This window comes from Dermacentor andersoni, chromosome 1 (assembly GCF_023375885.2).
Source record: "Dermacentor andersoni chromosome 1, qqDerAnde1_hic_scaffold, whole genome shotgun sequence".
In the NCBI taxonomy this organism is placed as follows: domain Eukaryota; kingdom Metazoa; phylum Arthropoda; class Arachnida; order Ixodida; family Ixodidae; genus Dermacentor; species Dermacentor andersoni.
In genome coordinates, this window is record NC_092814.1 from 286474418 (window position 1) to 286494110 (window position 19693).

The 19693-nt window shown below is 46.1% G+C and overlaps 1 protein-coding gene and 1 long non-coding RNA gene across 7 annotated transcripts in view; both read right to left on the reverse strand.

Moving 5' to 3' along the window:
- The window catches only part of LOC140213731 (uncharacterized), a 550291-nt gene that overhangs the window by 36282 nt on the left and 494316 nt on the right, over nt 1-19693 (reverse strand). The window lies entirely within an intron of this gene.
- On the reverse strand, nt 548-18908 carry LOC126547797 (uncharacterized). Of its 2 annotated transcripts, XR_011890629.1 has the most exons (3): nt 17144-18908; nt 12335-12403; nt 548-10751 (listed from the first exon to the last, which is right to left on the reverse strand). It is a non-coding gene; the product is annotated as an uncharacterized lncRNA (long non-coding RNA). The 2 variants fall into 2 exon arrangements; XR_011890628.1 differs by lacking the exon at nt 17144-18908 and having other exon boundaries at nt 12335-13414.

The window sequence follows — 19693 nt, forward strand, 5'->3', positions numbered from 1 at the left end:
CGGTAAGACTTGATAAAGGTTGCTATTATTTGTCCAATGTTTCAGTTTTCTCAAGAATATCTAGCTTTTTCTGAATGCTACCAATTCTTGCTTCATTCTCCTTTTCACCACATGTGCTTCATGGCAATCTCTTTCATCTTTCCATCCCTTCTCCTTTCCCATGCTGTTGGCCAACGTGCAGGTGTTGTCTATGCGCTAGACAGTTACGATGTGGTCAGCAGGCTGTGCATTTCTCTGTCAACCAATTTCTCTCTTTGCTTTTGTGATCAAGTCCGCCTGACCCTTAGCTTACTGTATACAATGAAAACAAAGCCTTTTTTTTTTTCATGAAATGGGCAAGCACTTGCATCTCTTGCAAAGGATCTTCTAGTAAAGTTTCTCGTTCCTGCAATCACACTGAACATGCACATCCATCATAATTTTTATGCATCTAAAACGCACCGCCAGAAAGAGTAACAAAAACCAGCTATATTTTCAGATAACACTTGTGGCTAAGAAAGCAAACCAACACCAATTATGGGTGGTCTCCATTTTTTTTTTTTCAACATGCAAGGAGCATTGTGCACACACCTCTCAAGCATAAATGGAGCACGTATGAGCCATGATGCCTCAATGGCTCCCATGTCTGATCACCCAAAAGAAGGCAGGCCAAACATAAAATTTGTTTTTTGGAAATTCCGTTTATTATAGCTAAACCTTTATCTTGAAAACACAAAAAGTAGTCTTCATTTCAAGACCGTGCAACCTCTGGCTGTATTTTTCAGAACATGAAAACATGAAAATATACTAAATTGAAATGGCAACAGCAAAGAAACACTGGCTTCCATCTTCTGCAATGCAGAAGAGAGTGACACTGTACACAGTAATCCAAAGTATGGACCCAACTTGGTCGTAGCATACATGCTCTGTGCTGATGTAACTTTAATTAGAACTGAAGTGTGGCATCCACTACTCGCCTGTGTCGTCAAAGGCCATTTCATGTTGCCACACATTCTTTATCCGCTACCTGAAATGATTACATTACACCATGAGGATGACAAAGCTCACATGCATTAGAGGAAAATTGGTTGGCTATCTTGTCTCCCATACAACTCCGCCAAATACCTGCAATTAGTGTAAGTATGCTAGTTCCTTGCACTGTTTCCCATAACATCTTTGTTGAAGGTACTGGGTAACAATATCTCAATCACTTCACAAACTGCGGATATTATTGTTAATCTTTAAAGCGAACAGCTTTATTTGCCTCTCGACAGCACATGGCATAATTTGTTTAATGTAAAAGGTTGAAGCAATTCATCGGCATGCGCTTCACAATGTGCCTTGCAAAGATTCCTCATTAGCAAATATACTGTTTCGAGAGTTTTCATTTCAGTTTGCTGACACAATGACAAGAGACAGGAGGGAAGCTATGAAGCTGCTTGTCTCTCCACACCAAAAGCCAGCACCTATAGACTCTGCTAAAGATGTACTTCTCAAAATCTGGCTACTCCTTGACCAATCTGTGCAAAAATGTTAAATATGTGAGTCAGAAGCTATGTCAATCAGGCTGCTGCCACTCAAAGGGCAAAGCTCCTTGAAACAGCAAAGCTCAAAAAAGAAGGAAAGAAGAGCACATGTGAATGTTTCATGCTTTATCATGTAGAATAAAGGTTTCACCAACGCCAGGAATGCCACGCATCAGTGCCAGCGGGAACATCGTCTTGAGAATGGCTCCTTGGTTTGGATTACATATTTCAACTAACAATTCTGCTGTATTGATTTATAGGTTGTATTTATGAAATCAGCAGCAATTCTGCTCGTACAGTTTGAGAAATACGCCAAAATTGATGCATGGTTCTTTCACATAAGAATTTGAAGGATAAATTCTAGGAAGCGTTACAAAGGCAGAAACAGCGTTCGAAGGTGTCAGAATGAGGGCCATGAAATGAGGTCCTTGACTAACCGAACAGTGCCGCTGCTGCAGACATTTTAAGCATGAAATGCTTTTAGCTCCTGTTGTCAGCCACCTTCAATGAACCAAAAGCCAGAGTCATTATCCTGTCACTCAAACCAGCTCATCCGGGCAAACAGTCAAGACTGCAATACATATGCTAGTTACTTCCCAAACATGTTACAAAAAATATTGCTTCTGAGTTCTAAATATTTGCTCACAATATCACTCAAGCTGTAACTTCTAGTACGCTGAAGTTTTATTGGTCACTTCTAATAGCGACGTTCAGAGGCAGATACAAGGCACTGTACACTTGATTGTCATTTTTTGGCACTGAGACACAGTTGCTTGTGCTCTTTTCAATGCCAGCAGTCCGCGAGGTCCACGGCGCATCTGGTGGACCGAGACGAGACTTGCAATGGGGTTCTGTCTTTGACAGGAAACTTGCTTCCATATGGACCAGTGTACAGTTGCGTGGTGCGGTGGGGTGGGGTGTGCCGTTGGGAATGTACGCTACACCCATTTTAAGATTGTGGCTAGTATCATCTACAATCAATCTGTTTTGTTGGCAGCCATTTCGTGCTTACATCCACTCTCGATTACAGGAGAGCCAGTATTTTTTAGTGTCACCAGAACAGCCTGAAAATGCTCATACAAAATTCTCCAAAGAGCGCAAGCGCTTCCGAGCTTTTTTAGTCTGTACATTCCAGCTATCTGAAATGAATCCAAGAAAGTTGTGGATGTTAAGGATATGATCATAGAGCTATGGCATATTACTTCGAGGTAGATGAAGTGGTACACGAAGGTGTCTTGTGTATTCTATTTCAGTGATAACATCATAGTGAACTGTTGGATAGTGTTCAGGAGAGATGCCGCACTAGTGCAGCCAGCATCAAGTGCAATCAAAATGTGGCTTTGCTGTTGTTCAAAGCAGATATTACATTCGCCCTACAGCAGAAAGGAAACGAAGCAACACCTTCAAGAAGGCAGTCCCCAAACAGCAAAAAAAAAAAAGGTTGGAGGACACTTAAGCTGCGCCTTTAAGAGTGGAACACGTTAGCATTAAAAGATCCCTGGCTGCTTCTCACGCTTCCGGGCAGCTGCAGCTTATGCTTCTGTAATGTTTTCCCGGAAATGCTGGTGGCAAACGCTATGCACGAAGGCGAGCTTTCTGGGGTGTGCCACTCCTAAGACAGACCCGAAATGGCAGCTGGAAAAGGGGTTTGTGTTCGAGTTTCTGCACAACAGAATTATGTTTTCTCGCATATTCAAATTACAATCCAACGCTATCGTGTCTCGAGGTTGTGTGCAAGTCATACTTTATGAATTTTTCACACATTCTACTTTGAGAATTTTAATTCGTTCAGTAACGCCTATATGCCACGTGGAGGGCCTGCATGAATCGGGATGCATGGTTTGGGATTAATTTTCTCATGAAAAAGGTCGCCAACACCACTGCTGGATTTTCAGCGACATGGGGCCCTGAACGCTACGGCTGTTAATATTGTGAATCAGTTCCAAGCCAACAGCACATGTGCCATGCACAAAAAAAATCAAAGTAGATGCACTTGCGCACTTCCCAAACATTTTTTTACAAGAAAGGCAGAGGAAAAACCTATGCTGCTAAGACATCAGATGAGTAATATGTAAAACATGCAATATAAAGTTTAATTGTACACCCGACAAGGACTATATGGTAACGTAGATTGGAGACGGAGTCTTGCAGAATATACGCTTCTCTTTAATGGCAGGCCAGAACAAGAGCGTGCAGCTTACGCACTTCATCGTCTTTAGTGGCACCGACCTTTGCGCGCGCGGTCCTGCGGTGCAGGAGCCCCACATCTTCGTGTCAATTGCCTCCCATGAGAAAAGCGACCGTCTCGGTCACGTCAAAAAGTTATTTCAGTGACATAAGAAATGGAGCTCCTCAGGTGCATCTCGGCATTCACGTATGCGCATAGTATGGTTTCATGCGCACTACGTGAAAAACTTCAGCGGGAGGACGACGACAGAGTGAACTGGGGTCAGAACTGTAGGGGACCACTTCGTAGGTCATGTCACAGAGGCGGCGTGTAACCTTGTAAGGACCAAAATACCGGCGGATCAACTTTTTTTAGAGTCCACGGCGGCGGACAGGCATCCAGACCCACACGCAGCCGCCGGTATTGTAATGGATGTCGCATCGACCCTAGTTGTACCGAAGGGTGTCAGGGCTATTATCAGCCAGTGGTAGCATGGCGTCAAGTGTTGACCTGACGTGGCGCCCGTATACAAGTTTGAATGGCGTAAACTGTGTAGTCTCCTGTACGGCAGTGTTATACACGAAAGTCACATAGGGTAAGATCGCGTCCCACGTCTTGTGCTCTACGTCGACATACACGGAGAACAAATCAGCCAGCGTTCTGTTCAGACGCTCCGTTAATCCATTGGTTTGAGGGTGATATGCAGTGCTCTTGTGGTGAGAGCTATGCGTCAGCTGGAGAACATCCTGCATAAGTTCCACTGTAAATGCTGTACCGCGGTCAGTGATGAGAACAGACGGTGCACCATGTCGCAGGACGATGTGGCTTACAAAGAACTTGGCCACTTCATATGAATTTGCTTGCGGAATAGCTTCAGTTTCGGCGTACCGGGTTAAGTAGTCGGTAGCGACGACTATCCATCTGTTGCGCGAAGAGGTCACTGGGAACGGTCCAAGTAGATCCATTCTATTTGTTGGAACGGTGCTTGAGGAAGGTACACAGGATGGAGAAAGCCAGTCGGTTTAACTGGTGCTTTTTTGCGGTGCTGACAGTCGCGGCAGGTCTTCATGTACAGTTGCACAGAGGAATAAAGCCGGGGCCAGTAATACTTCTGTCGTATCCTTGCCTAAAGTCTTGGCGAATCCCAGGTGTCCCGCACATGGCTCATCATGGCAGGCTTGCAAAATGTCGTGGCGTAGTGCCGATGGTACGACAAGGAGGTACGTATTGGGGCCGCTTCCGCAGTTTTTCCTGTAAAGGACGTTGTTGTACAAGTAGTATGATGATAAGCCGCGCACGAGCGAGCGGGGTAAAACACCTTCAACTCCTTGGAGGTGTTCGATCCGCGGCAGCAGCTCAGCGTCAGCGCGCTGGTGCTCAGCCATCTTTATGGCGTCGATAACGCCGACAAATGGCAAGTCATGGTCAGGGTCCGATGAGGTCTAGAGAGTGGTGCACGTGACAAACAGTCAGCGTCACTGTGCTTCCTGCCAGATCAGTAGACAACTGTAATATCATACTCTTGTAAGCGCAGGCTCCAATGGGCTAGTCTGCCTGAAGGATCTATTGAGGTTGGCAAGCCAGCACAGGGCGTGGTTGATCGCTGACAGTGTTAAAGGGTTTACCGTACAAGTAGGGTCAGAATTTGCCAATTGCCCACACAACCGCTAAGCATTCCTTTTCAGTAGTTGAGTAGTTTTTCTCAGCCTTGGTGAGACTGCGGCTTGCATAAGCAACGGTGCGTTCCGCACCAGCTTGCCACTGCACAAGCGCCGAGACTCACATTGGTGGCATCAGTATGGATTTCAGTGTCAGCGTCTTCGTCGAAATGAGCAAGTATCGGGGCCTCTTGCAAACGCGCAATTCATTGAAGACTGCTGCTGCTCATCCGCCTAAATGAAAGGCGCATCGTCGCATGTAAGCCCTGTCAGAGGCTCAGCAATTCTTGAGAAGCCCTTGACGAAGCGCCCATAATATGCGCACAAACTAAGGAAGCGTTGGACAGCCTTCTTGTCTGTGGGTGGTGAAAACTCAGCGACGGCAGCTAACTTGTCGGGGTCTGATCGGACGCCTTGAGGACCAACGACATGGCGAAAAAATTTGAGCTCTTGGAACCTGAAGTACCATTTCTCAGGCTTGATGGTGAGGCCGGCAGTATGGATCGCAGTGAGGACACTCTCGAGTCATGTGAGATGTTCGTCAAACGTGCTCGAGAACACGACGACATCGTCCAAGTATACGAGGCAGGTTTGCCATTTGAGTTCAGCAAGCACGGTATGCTGGTGGTATTAAAGGTGGCAGGTGAGGAACAGAGACCGAAGGGGAGAACTCTGAACTCATAAAGCCCATCAGGTGTCACAAATGCTGTTTTTTCACGATCCTGTTCATCAACTTCGATTTGCCAATATCCTGATTTAAGATCCAACAAAGAAAAAAACTTGGCATGTTGTAGACGATCCATTGCGTCGTCGATGTGTGGCAATGAATAAACATCACGCTTGGTGACACGGTTCAACTTTCTGTAATCTACACAGAAGCGTAGTGTGTTGTCTTTCTTTCTGACTAACACTGCAGGGGAGGCCCACGGGCTGGTGGATGGCTGGATCACGTCGTCTTGGAGCATCTCTTTCACCTGATGCTTGATCGCTTCCCTTTCCACTGGAGACCCTCTGTAAGGATGCTGACAGACAGGACGTGCAGACTCGTCCGTAATAATGTGGTGCTTTGTGATGGACGTGCGCCGCACTTTGGATGACGTTGAAAAACAGTCCACAAATTCATTCACAAGACTCAGTAGACGGTCTTTCTGATGGTCTGGCAGAGCGGCGTTAAAGTGAATCCGTTCTTTTAGGCTGGGTAACCCAGATTGCTGAGACGATGCGGTTTCCAATGTGGCAATGTCAGTAACGTTAGTGATTTCGCGAGGAAATGAGCTCAGTTCAGCCATTTCGTTCGTCGCGGTACATGCCGATACTTGTTGCTAAAGTTTGTTAGCAAAATGACTGAACATTTGTTTCGCACCCGAAGAAGCCCTCTGGCTATACAAATGTGGTGCTCAAGAAGCAGGGGCATGTTTGCCTCAGCAATTCCTTCGGCGGCGTCCTCCATGTCGCATCGGACAAGGGTAAGCACGCTACTCTTGGGTGGCAACGTGATGTGATCGTCAGTTACGCAGAGCACGATGTCACGGTCGTTGTCATTACTGTTCGCCATGGCTTGCCTAGTCGTGAAGCTGACTCTAGACACTTGCAGGTCGATGATGGCACTGTTCGCCTCAGGGAAATCCATGCGGAGTATAAGGTCCTTTGAACATTCAGGAAGAATGACGAAGTAGCCGATGTACGTGAAGCCCTGCATGTTGACTCATGCCGTGCACCGACCCATTGGAGTTATGAGATGCCCTCCTGCAGTACGAATCCGAGTTCCGGTCCATTGCGTCGAAACTTTGTTCAGCATACACGCGAGATTCTGGCTCATGACAGACGTGTTTGCACCCATGTCGATTAACGCCGTGACTTCGTGGTCATCTATGGTAACTCGTACGTCGCAGGATACTGACACGGAACTACACTGCTTTCTCTGCATCTCAATTACGTCATATCGCGGTCGTCGTAGTGGAGGATCTTCAGCGTTCGCAACGTCAGCAACCTCACCTGCGCAGGTCGCTGGACTCAAGTTTTCCTGGGAGGCAGGGCTGGGTGAGCGACGCCTCGTTGCTCTCGATGTGAAGAGGGGGCTGGAAGACCGGTTTTGGGCGGGTGACGGTGACCGGGGTTTAAGGAATCGTGGAGCAAACAAGGTCCTGGCCTCTGCGAGGTATGCTTCAAACTCCAGGGGGCGTTCACCATTGCACGGGCACGGTGCATTCAGTGAAAATCCAAGGAGCCCAGCTCGACGGTAAGGACACGCCCTGTAGAGGTGATCAGCTTCATCGCAATAAAAACACAAGGGCCTCCGGTCTGCGGTGCGCCATACGTCGCTCTTGCGGGGTGGTCGTGTTTCAGCCATGAATGGCGTGCGGCGAGGCCTGAAGTCGGCAGTTGCTTGTTCAACGGCGTGCACACCATGAAAGTCCGGGACGTCGCTCACATCGCGAAAAATACGAACTCCACGTTGCTTCCGCATACGACATGCAAGGTTGTGGCTGCCGTACCTCGTGCTGTGGTGTCTCGCTTCACTCTGGGACTTCGACTGACTGCCTGATTTCCTCCCGGACGACCTCAGCCAGATCGAGCCGCTGTACCGATGCTGGAGCCACCTGAAGATTTTGAAGCTACTCTCGAACGATAAACCTAATGAGCTCCCGCAAGGCGTCGGTATTGTCCAGGGGTATAGCGAGAGAGTCACGCGATAGGGTCGACACGTCGCGGTTCTGCCTTGTTCGCTGCTGCAGTGCCTTTTCCATTGATACGGCTTCCGCGAGAAACTCTGTAACAGTCTTTGGTGGGTTGCATATTAGGGCACCGAATAACTCTTGCTTGACACTGCGCATCAAGTTCCTGAGCTTCTTTTCTTCCGGCATGGATAGATCCGCGTGTCGGAAAAGTCGGCATATATCTTCGAGAAACATTGCGACGCTTTCATTCGGCCTCTGTACTCTCGCCTGAATTGCAGATTCAGTTCGCTCCTTGTGATCGAAGCTGGCGTATGTGCCGATTAGCTGTTGTCAGAATTCGTCCCATGTCGATAGGGCCCCGCCTCACGATTCTCAAACCATGTCCACACATAGTCCTTGAGGGCAAAGTAGCCGTTCCGTAGCTTGCGCTCTGGAGTTCAGCCGTTGAATTCTGCAACACGCTCAAAGTGATCGAGCCAGTCCTCTACATCCTCAAAGGTGTCCCCATGGAAGGACGTGGGGATTCGTGGCTGGTTGAGGACGACCTCGGTCGGCGCGGTCGAGGAAGATGGAACCGATGTATTCGTCCTTCTTACTTGACTGCGTAGAGGCTCATGCTCAGGCGGCAGTCCTTGAAGTTGGCAGCTTGTCCGTACTTGCACAGTAGTCAGCTTGACCGGACTTCGTACTGGGTTTGTAGACGGTGTTCGATCTGAGAGTGGTAGCACGTACCCCGCACCTCCACCAGAAAAATGTAACGCAGATTAGAGACGAAGTCTTGCAAAATATACGCTTCTCTTTAATAGGGGGCCAGAACAAGAGCGTGCAGCTTACGCACTTCGTGTTTCATAGCGCCGACCTTTGCGCGCGCCGTTCTGCGGTGCGGGAGCCCCACATCTTTGTGTCAATATGCACCAATTGCACGCAGAATTGACGTCAACTCAGGGTGAAGGTCGCTTTCCAAGTTCTACCTGGTGTTGTCTACAGGCAACAAACGCACTGCTGAAGAAGCTTACACAAACATTTTTCATTTTCCTTCACTGTCTTTAGTCTCTGTGTATTTTCTACATTTCCACCAAACCTAAATGTTTTCCCTGGGGTTTTTCATGTTTCATCCCTAACAGTTAATGCTCATTACAGTGTTGAAGATGTTTGCATGCTTTTTTCTTCTATGCACCACACTTAAAGAAGAGCCATCCTGTCAGCCACCTAGGTCTACTCCTTTTGCTCAACTACATTTTGGAGCCCAATGACGAGAAAGACTTCTCTAGCATACCTGAAGGTGATGAAGTAGAACAGGATTAGCGGCTGCGTGAGATATTTGAAGACATAATGATTTTTTTTCCAGACAAGATTTGAAACATGAGTTCCAAATTTATTAGCTTTCTTTTACCATTTTTTACAAGGCTATTGCGTAAAACCATCTTCATCTTCAATTACTGACTGAATTAATCTTTCATAGAAGCAACATTCTTGTATCATATAGCGTGTGTTGATGTTGGGCAGTGTTTTCGCAATAACAGCCTTTAGAGAGTTTTTATCTATGTGTAGCTGTTCGTCAGCCTCCTTCCCAGTAACACCTGCCATACATAGTGGCATGCAGATTGAAGTGTTCGGAACTAGGAATGGTACATTGAGGTTGATGTGGCTTCAGAAATTTACCACCAGACACTCGTGAGCCATGCAGGGGTTGTGGAAGCAAATAAATTACATAGGGTGGTGCCTAATGACATCGTGCCCAAAAAGCTTTACTATGTCACCTAGGGCTGCTTGGCTAAGGCCATAATCGGCTTTTGAGGGTTCTCTCGTATCACCCCCTACCTCCCGGAGGAACTCAACCACTTGCATGGCACCTTGCCACGGGCATCAGTTATTTCTTTTTGTCAGAGATGATTATTAGACACGATTTCTTGTATCAACCTGAAAACAATGTGGTTCGTGACATTTCAAGAAGGTGGTGATCTCCAAGTTACTGTGGTCACTGTGTAAGGCGACTAGCACAACATCAAGTTCCATCTCGTGCATCAGGCAGAATGCTGCTATTTCCAAATAAATTTGCTAAATAGGTCACAGAGGTGATTGTGAAGGTGAAGTCGAGCGCTTACAGATTGAGAATGTTAATGGTTAAGGAGATTCAAAGCCGCATCCTCAAATACTTTGCGCAGCTTGCATGACAATGTTGAAACTCAAGCCTGCGTCCTTTGGACTAATATTTCACTGTTTTGTATGGCTACTTTTATAGAAGACAAAAGCCAAACTTCTCCAGGTTTAAGATTGGTTTTACGACAGCTGTGACAGAGCCAACTCCTTGGTGCACGCTTATGGTAGTGGTGACGAAGCCATCAGGAGCACTCTACACTTTTATGGATTATACAAAAACTGAACAAGCAAGTTCTATGAGCATCATATCCAATTCCTGCAGTAGAGCATACCCTTCAGATACTACGAGTCACAGCTTGGTGTATGAAAAATTGATGCCCAAATTCAGGGTTTTGACAAATCCCTGAGAAATGACGGAAAGTTCTTGACCACCTTTACAGCACCATTCCATTGGTTTCACTTTAACTGCTCATGCGATTTGGTATCTGGCGTGCCCCAGATCAAATACAATGGTATATGAATGATATTCATCCAGAACTTACATGTGTTGCTTGTCATATGGTCGAGGTTATCAGTTGATGCTCAACTAAACAGCAACACAACAAACTCTGCAGTACATTTGAGGGCACCCACTGTGCAAGAGCTGCCATCAACAAAGAGAAATGTAAGTTTGGCATCACAATAATATCCTACTTGGGGCATATCATGAATGAAAACAACCTCAAAGCTGTCACAGACATGCCAAGACCATCCTCCAGAACTACAGCTGCTAATGGGCATGACCACCTATCTAGGTTTATTCGCTCCTAACATGACAAACACTACACCCATTGCCCAGCATGCTGTTTTCAAAGCATGGTTTATCTGGAACCCACACAGGTTCAAGAATTCTCAAAATGGAAAGAAATACTTTCTTCAGATCCAGTGCTTGGCTGGCGCTCCTCAAGATGAGAAACCAGCTGCTAATCACAGCTGATGCTTTGTGCTGTGGTCTAGTTGCAGTGCTCAGCCAAAAGCAAGACGATGGGCAACATGTTACTAGATACGCCTCAAGATATTTTGCAGAGACAGAATGCCTGGCTATGCCTAGATATAGAAAGAAGTGCTTTCTTTCTTGCAAGCTTGAGATAAATTCTATAAATGGGGCAACAATCTGTTTTCCAAATCATAAAATGCACACATGATTGATGCATTATGAGGCATAATGTACATCTTAGGCAAAGACTTTCCCGCAGCTGATACACTGTCAAGTTCTCATGTGAAGGAGAATAACAGGCACCAGAAGGGCCTACCAGGATTGAAGGCTATGCATGCTGCCTCTCCCCACCTTCTTTACAAGAACTGAAGAAAGAACAAGTACTAGATTAATGCTACTGCCAACTTCGCATCTTCACTTGAAAGAGCTGGCCAAGGTGTTGCAAAGTCTGAAAGAATTCTGGCTTCACAAGGACGATGTTGATATTGTTGCATGTTGATATATGTTGATATTGTGGCAACAAAACCATCGCGCCCAAGAAGCTACAGGAGCTTACCCACCCAGCACTTCTCACTTGAAGGCCACTTTGGAATCAATAAATACCTAGCAAGACGACAAAGTACTGCATCATAAGTACATACAAACAGCAAATGTCTTCAAGTCATGTCATGCATGCTAGCACCACAGGGCTAAGAGAAGGGTGACACTCCTGCAACTGGGATTCTGAGAAAAGCTGTTACAGAAGTTCACCATGGACATATTTTCTATTGGAGGGGTGCGGTGGCTCATCATAACAAAATACTAGTAAGGGTATCCTGAGCTAGTACTGGCTAGTTTGACAGGACCTGTGGTTGTGACTCAATGCCTCATTGTTTTCACAAGGCGTGCAATAGTGTAGTGGCCGTGAACCACAACAAACTGTAGCTTGGAAAAGGGCGCAGCTCGCTGTTCGCAGAATTCATAAGAATTCCAACAAATGGCATGCAGTCCACACTACCGACACCGCAGTGATCTCACAGAAGCCACTGTAAACTTATCCAAGAACTCCCTTGAGATGTCAGGTGATGCCTACAAGACACGATTATAGACTGAGCCTTCTGAAATATAGCTCCTCGTTAGTGCAAATGCTTACGAGCCGAAGGCTTAGGACTACACTTCTAGCTACTGCAGACAGCTTCTTTCCACAACTCCCGGACCGGAGGAAAATGAAAGTGCATGAGCAAAAGTGCTGGCAGAAACAGAAAACTTACTCTGATGTTGGGCATGGCATGCGAGATCTACCCAATTTGTATCCAGTCATTAATGTCCGAGTAGTTGACCTGGAAAATGCAGGCACACTTCAGCAGCCAGGAGATAAGCCCAGGTCATAGTGGATAGAGACGGACAAAAGGACCATTCATCTCAAACAGGACACAACCAGTGCCACTGCCTCTGGCTACATAATCAAGGGTTCGACGAAAGTTCGTCTGATCAGGCATGGAAACGGGAAAAAAAAAAAGAAAATGTGATCTAAGAAATAATAGTCACACGACTATTATTTACCAAACATGCGCAGGAACATAGTCACAAGATTGACTGGGACAATGCCACTGTTGTTGCCAAAGAAAAGAACATGTCATCCCGGCGGCTGCTAGAATCGCTAATCATTCAATCAACGCCAGCTACGATGAACCAGACACCAGGGACTATGCCTGCCATTTACGCATGTTTGTTACGTCACGTGCTGGCTACATAAGTGACGACGATTTCCTGTCCAACTCAGTGAACAAGGAGCCCGTATGCAGTTCCAAAACGTCGGGTTATACATCGGACTTGGTCAGTGACCGTGAACCCCCCTTCACGTCTCTGGCTAAGGGAGAACACAAGCAGCCACAAGACTGTACCAAAGAGGTTCCGTTTAGTAGAGATCCTGGGCATCAACACCATAGAAGTGGACAATGCATAACACCAACTAAGCAGTAAGCAACATGACCCTTTTTATACAGGGAAAGATGTGCTACAAAGATGCTCGTACTACTGTAAGGCTAATGTGCATGCTTGTAGAAAATGATCACAATAAAAAACTCACCTCTTGCCTTGTGCTCAATGTTGAGGCTACTATTCTGAATCACAATTACTTTATCCCACCTAGCTAACAGTTTGCCAAATCTCAAAGAGGTTTTAATAAGAATCTTGTCTCGACTACCCGAAACGCCAGTCTGTGTAGTAGTGTTACACAGTGTTGGGTTCAAATCTGCCATAATCATGAATCCGAATGAACTTGCCCACATTTCAGTTATTCTGCAAAAGTATTTGGCATCACTTCGTTGCTTCTATACGCACTGAGGCAATCACAGCTGTGAAACATATTTAGGTCGTACTGAAGATGTTTTCGAATTCCTGATTAATAAGAATACAGCTGGTAACGTAGAGGACTTCTATAGCATTAACGAGAGGGTGGCAGGTCTCGTTGCGACACTTAATAAGAGGTACAAATTGAAGGTCGTACAGGTCTACGCCCCTACATCCAGTCATGATGACCAGGAAGTCGAAAGCTTCTATGAAGACATGGAATCGGCGATGGGTAAAGTCAAAACAAAATACACTATACTGATAGGCGACTTCAATGCCAAGGTAGGCAAGAAGCAGGCTGGAGACAAGTCAGTGGGGGAATATGGCATAGACACTAAAAATAGCAGGGGAGAGTTACTAGTAGACTTTGCAGAACAGAATAATATGCGGATAATTAATACCTTCTTCTGCAAGCGGGACAGCCGAAAGTGCACGTGGAGAAGCCAAAACGATGAGACTAGAAATGAAATAGACTTTATACTCTGCGCAAACCCTGGCATCATACAAGATGTGGACGTGCTCGGCAAGGTGCGCTGCAGTGACCATAGGATGGTAAAAACTAGAATTAGCCTAGACTTGAGGAGGAAATGGAAGAAGCTGGTACATAAGAAGCCGATCAATGAGTTAGCGATAAGAGGGAAAATCGAGGAATTCCGGATCAAGCTACAGAACAGGCATTCGGCTTTGACTCAGGAAGAGGGCCTTAGTGTTGAAGCAATGAACGACAATCTTGTGGGCATCATTAAAAAGTGTGCAATAGAAGTCGGTGGTAACTCCGTTAGACAGGATACCAGTAAGCTATCGCAGGAGACGAAAGATCTGATCAAGACATGTCAATGTATGAAAGCCTCTAACCCTACAGCTAGAATAGAACTGGCAGAACTTTCGAAGTTAATCAACAAGCGTAAGACAGCTGACATAAGGAAGTATAATATGTATAGGATTGAACATGCTCTCAGGAATGGAGGAAGCCTAAAAGCAGTGAAGAAACTAGGAACAGGCAAGAATCAGATGTATGCATTAAGAGACAAAGCCAGTAATATCATTACTAATATGGATGAGATAGTTCAAGTGGCAGAGGAGTTCTATAGAGATTTATACAGTACTAGTGGCACCCACAACAATAATGGAAGAGAGAATAGTCTAGAGAAATTTGAAATCCCACAAGTAACGCCGGAAGAAGTAATGCCTTGGGAGCTATGCAAAGGGGGAAGGCAGCTGGGGTGGATTACGTAACAGCAGATTTGTTGAAGGATGGTGGGCAGATTGTTCTAGAAAAACTGGCCACCCTGTATACGCAACGCCTCATGACCTCGAGCGTACCGGAATCTTGGAACGCTAACATAATCCTAACCCATAAGAAATGGGACGCCAAAGACTTTAAAAATTCTAGACCGACAAGCTTACTGTCCGTTGCCTACAAAGTATTTACTAAGGTAATCGCAAATAGAATCTGGAACACCTTAGACTTCTGTCAACCAAAGGACCAGGCAGGATTCCGTAAAGGTTACTCAACAATAGACCACATTCACACTATCAATCAGGTGATAGAGAAATGTGCGGAATATAACCAACCATTATATATAGCTTTCACTGATTATGAGAAAGCGTTTGATTCAATCGAAACCTCAGCAGTCATGGAGGCATTACGGAATCAGGGTGTACACGAGCCGTATGTAAAAATACTGAAAGATATAATGCTTCACATCAACCATGGTCCTCCATAAAGAAAGCAACAAAATCCCAGTAAAGAAAGGATTCAGGCAGGGAGATATGATCGCTCCAATGCTATTCACAGCGTGCTTACAGGAGGTATACAAAGACCTGGATTGGGAAGAATCGGGGATAAGAGTTAATGGAGAATACTTTAGTAACTTGCGATTCGCTGATGATATTGCCTTGCTTAGTAGCTCAGGGGACCAATTGCAATGCATGCTCACTGATATGGAGAGGCAAAGCAGAAGGGTGGGTCTAAAAATTAATCTGCAGAAAACTGTTTAACAGTCTCGGTAGAGAACAGCAGTTTACGATAGGTTGCGAGGTACTGGAAGTGGTAAGGGAATACATCTACTTAGGGCAGGTAGCGATCGCGGATCCGGATCATGAGACTGAAATAATCAGAAGAATAAGAATGGGCTGGGGTGCGTTTGGCAGACATTCTCAGATCATGAACAGCAGTTTGTCATTATCCCTCAAGAGACAAGTGTATAACAGCTGTGTCTTACCAGTACTGACGTAGGGGGCAGAAACCTGGAGGCTTACGAAAAGGGTTCTACTTAAATTGAGGACGACGCAACGAGCTATGGAAAGAAGAATGATGGGTATAATGTTAAGGGATAAGAAAAGAGCAGATTGGGTGAGGGAACAAATGCGAGTTAATGACATCTTAGTTGGAATCAAGAAAAAGAAATGGGCATGGGCAGGACATGTAATGAAAAGGGAAGATAACCGATGGTCATCAAGGGTTACGGACTGGATTCCAAGGGAAGGGAAGCGTAGCAGGGGGCGGCAGAAAGTTAGGTGGGCGGATGAGATTAAGAAGTTTGCAGGGACGGCATGGCCACAATTAGTACATGACCGGGGTTGTTGGAGAAGTATGGGAGAGGCCTTTGTCCTGCAGTGGGCGTAACCAGGCTGATGATGATGATGAAGATGTCAAAGGCCATGTAACATATGTGCTGAAAGTAGCAATGACAACTTACGACATTGACAGATGCCATTCAAATGAGCGTTGCTGTGCCAGTCGAAATTGCTGCTTTGACATTGGCTAAACTTGAGACAGAATAGCATGAGGCAAAGTGAAAAGAGAACAAAGGTGCATTTTTGGAGCTACATCGCATCATTGCTCCAATGCCCAAGCATTTGATAATTCATTCATACAATGCGACGGCCTACGCAAAGCCACGTTTGGATGAACCAATGTCTGCTTTCAAACAACACAAAATTCCACTTTTTCACGCACTAACCAAGAACTGGCAGGTTTGAGGATTTACGAGTGTCAAGAAATATTGAATCTGTCATTCATATGTGTACACTTTGTCGCATTATCTTCGTATTATCAAGTGTATGCTTGAAAGCGCAGACACTAGTGCTGGCTTGCTAGCTAAACGCACTTTCAAGTGGCAGCTGGTGATAGAAATCTTCGAGCATTTGTCTATAAAAACGTTCGCGTAGATTTCGCTGTATGCTCATGCGCTTTCACTGCAACGCACTGCGTGACCTCTGCCTGTCAGGCCAAGCAGAAGAGCGCCAAGGGACGAAAATTGTTCATTTGGCACTGTAAATACGTATGTCTCTATTATAGTGTGCCTGTATATATACTTCGGCGACGGCAATGATGCCAGCGCTTGCAACAGTCGGCCAATTTAAAGAGCGTGTCACAGCGTTCGCTCTCCATGTGTACAATCTAACACAGCGAGTCTCTTTTTGCATGCGGAAGCAGCCTTCTGGATCTAAAAACACTGATATCGCGCGCGCAACAGAACAAAGGGGCGGTAGTGCGCATAAGGTTAAAATCGTAGTCCGCAAGATATGGGCTATAAATAACGGCTCAAACACGTTACAGATGGGTGTCAATTTAAGGCATGCAGAGCATTTAAAGCGTACTTTTAGCGAGGACTTCAGGCGGCGTGAAAAATGATGCCTATTCATGCATAAATAACACAAAAAAAAAAAAAAATTATGTGCGCCCCAGATGAGTTGAAAGTGGTCGCAAACAGCTACCTTACCTGTCTATGTGAATGACAGGTGCAGCCTCTGAGCTTCTATACGATCTCTATTCGGCATTCTATTGGGTACAAGAAAGAGTTATTACGCGGAAGGATAAGGAACAGCTTGGGATAACCAAGAAAGCTTAGATGTACCATCGAAGCTCTCATGTTGGGCTCACGTCCACGCTCACATCCAATTGTCAGGAAGCCGCCATGACACATTTTGACTACCGGAAACAGATGACGCTTAGAGCCCTAGAATGTTAGAGTTACTTTAAAGAATGTTGAAACAGTTTTTCGTTTAAAACATTTTGCGTATTGCTTATTTTAATTGCCAGTTTTCGTTCCCTGTCCAAAGAATTGTCAACAAAAAGTACGATTTACAAACGGTTTATTATCACGAATGGCAGCGAAAACCGAAACCAGAGACAGGAAGCCGCTATGACACATTTTGACTACCGGAAACAGATGACGCTTAGAGCCCTAGAATGTTAGAGTTACTTTAAAGAATGTTGAAACAGTTTTTCGTTTAAAACATTTTACGTATTGCTTATTTTAATTGCCAGTTTTTGTTTTCGTTCCCTGTCCAAAGAATTGCCAACAAAAGGTACGATTTACAAACGGTTTATTATCACGAATGGCAGCGAAAACCGAAACCGAAACCAGGGCGACGCACTTGTTGTGGATACAGTTTTATTAACCTCGATGATAGTGCAACGAAGCCAGAACATATGTGTACAAGGGAGATGGGTGCTACATTCATAAGAACAATATCTCGACATTGGACAATGCTGCATAACATAAGCTTGAAGCTGTAGTTTTCACACATTTTTTTACACATGGTACGCTTCGGTTCTTTTCGGATTTACTCTCGGACACATTTTAAACTAAGCCACTACGCACATGCCAACATTTCGTCACAATTTCTTTAATGCGGCATTTAGTTCATCGAGTACACCGACAAAACTTGCGCGGAAATGCTTTCGAGCACCTGTCTCAGCAATCCCCGCCGCACTCCGCTTCCCCCCCCCCCCCTTTCTTTTTCTATACCACCGCTAATTAATGCACATGTGTTAACCTGCGCATACGAATCACTCGTGGTGTGTCCCTTATTCACTCCGAATTAAAAGTCGGTGCTGTAAACTTACGTACGTACAGTCCTATACACTGCGGCTGGTCGCGTCACAATCCCGTGTTTCTCTAGTTTTAACGCCCGCGCAATACGTGTGTAGTATTCAACAATCGGTTTGCTCTGGCGCAGTTAGAAGACGATCGTCGTCGTGCTCTTTGCGCATAACAAACGCGTCACACACACGCACACACACAACTCGATTGTGCGCAACACGCGCTGTTCCACCTTGTATCGCATCGTTCGTGGTCGTGCTGTTTGCGCGAACAAACGCGTCACACACGCAACTCGATTGCTCTGCACACACCAAACGCCAAAACGCGATATTCCACCTTCGTTCGTGGTCGTGCTATTTTGCGCATACACCTTCGTCACACACGCAACTAAACTGCTCTTTGCACACCAAGCGCGTCACACACACACAACTTCGATTGCCGTAAAACGCGCTGTTCCACCTTGTATCGCTTCGTTCGTGGTCGTGTTGCTTGCGTGCAAGCGCAATGAACCGCCCACCCTGTAGCTCCAGCGGGTTAAACCCTGCGCTATGGTATACTTCTATGGGCCCCACGCGCGCGCGCATAGGGGCTAGGGCGTTTCAGGAGCTAGGCGCGTTTTTTACACGACAACTAGGGACCTATGCTCCCCTAGGGCGAAAAGTTACCTAGATATATAGTTCCCGTTGGTGCCGCGGGGGCGGCGCTGCAGTCGACCGGCTGCACAGGCGAGCGAATGTAAATGCGCGACCGGCGCAGTTGGAGAAGTATGGGAGAGGGCGTTGCCCTGCAGTGGGCGTAGCCAGGCTGATGATGATGACGACAGTGTTGGTCGCGAGCGCCACATGTGACAGGCGGAACCACTGGGCATTACCTCGTGTGGCTTCCGAAATCTTCATCAGGCGTGCGCGCGAATCTCAAAGGCCATTAACCTTAATCACAGCTCAGCGCACGTTTGCAGGCATTAGAGGCGACAGCTATGGACGTCAGACTCTGGAGTTTTGCAAGACGCGTAGCGCCACCTGTCGGTACGAAGAGGCAGTAATTGAGTGGTGCGAAGCCCGACTCCCTTGCTAAGTTGCCTATGCAGCTAGCGACTGCGAAACAACGATTTAACTAGATTTTGGTCCATATTGCGAGTGTTTTGCGCATTTAACACCCAGACAGAGAGCTATGAATTTCTACGCTAGTCGGACGCGCCGTTGAACTGCCATAAAGCGCTTGCTGGCTCACTTCTCAGACTGATGGCAGAAACGACGGCAACCGCGATAGCTCCGCGTGCTACGAAGAAACGCCGCAATCGACGCTACTGTTGTGTTGTAAATTGTCATGAACGTGAAGGACGGAATAACAACGTTCAGTTTTACCGATTTCCATCGCGAGCGTATGAAGAGGAAAGGCGAGAGCGCTGGATACGGGCCGTTCAACCTGTTGGGTAATCGGATT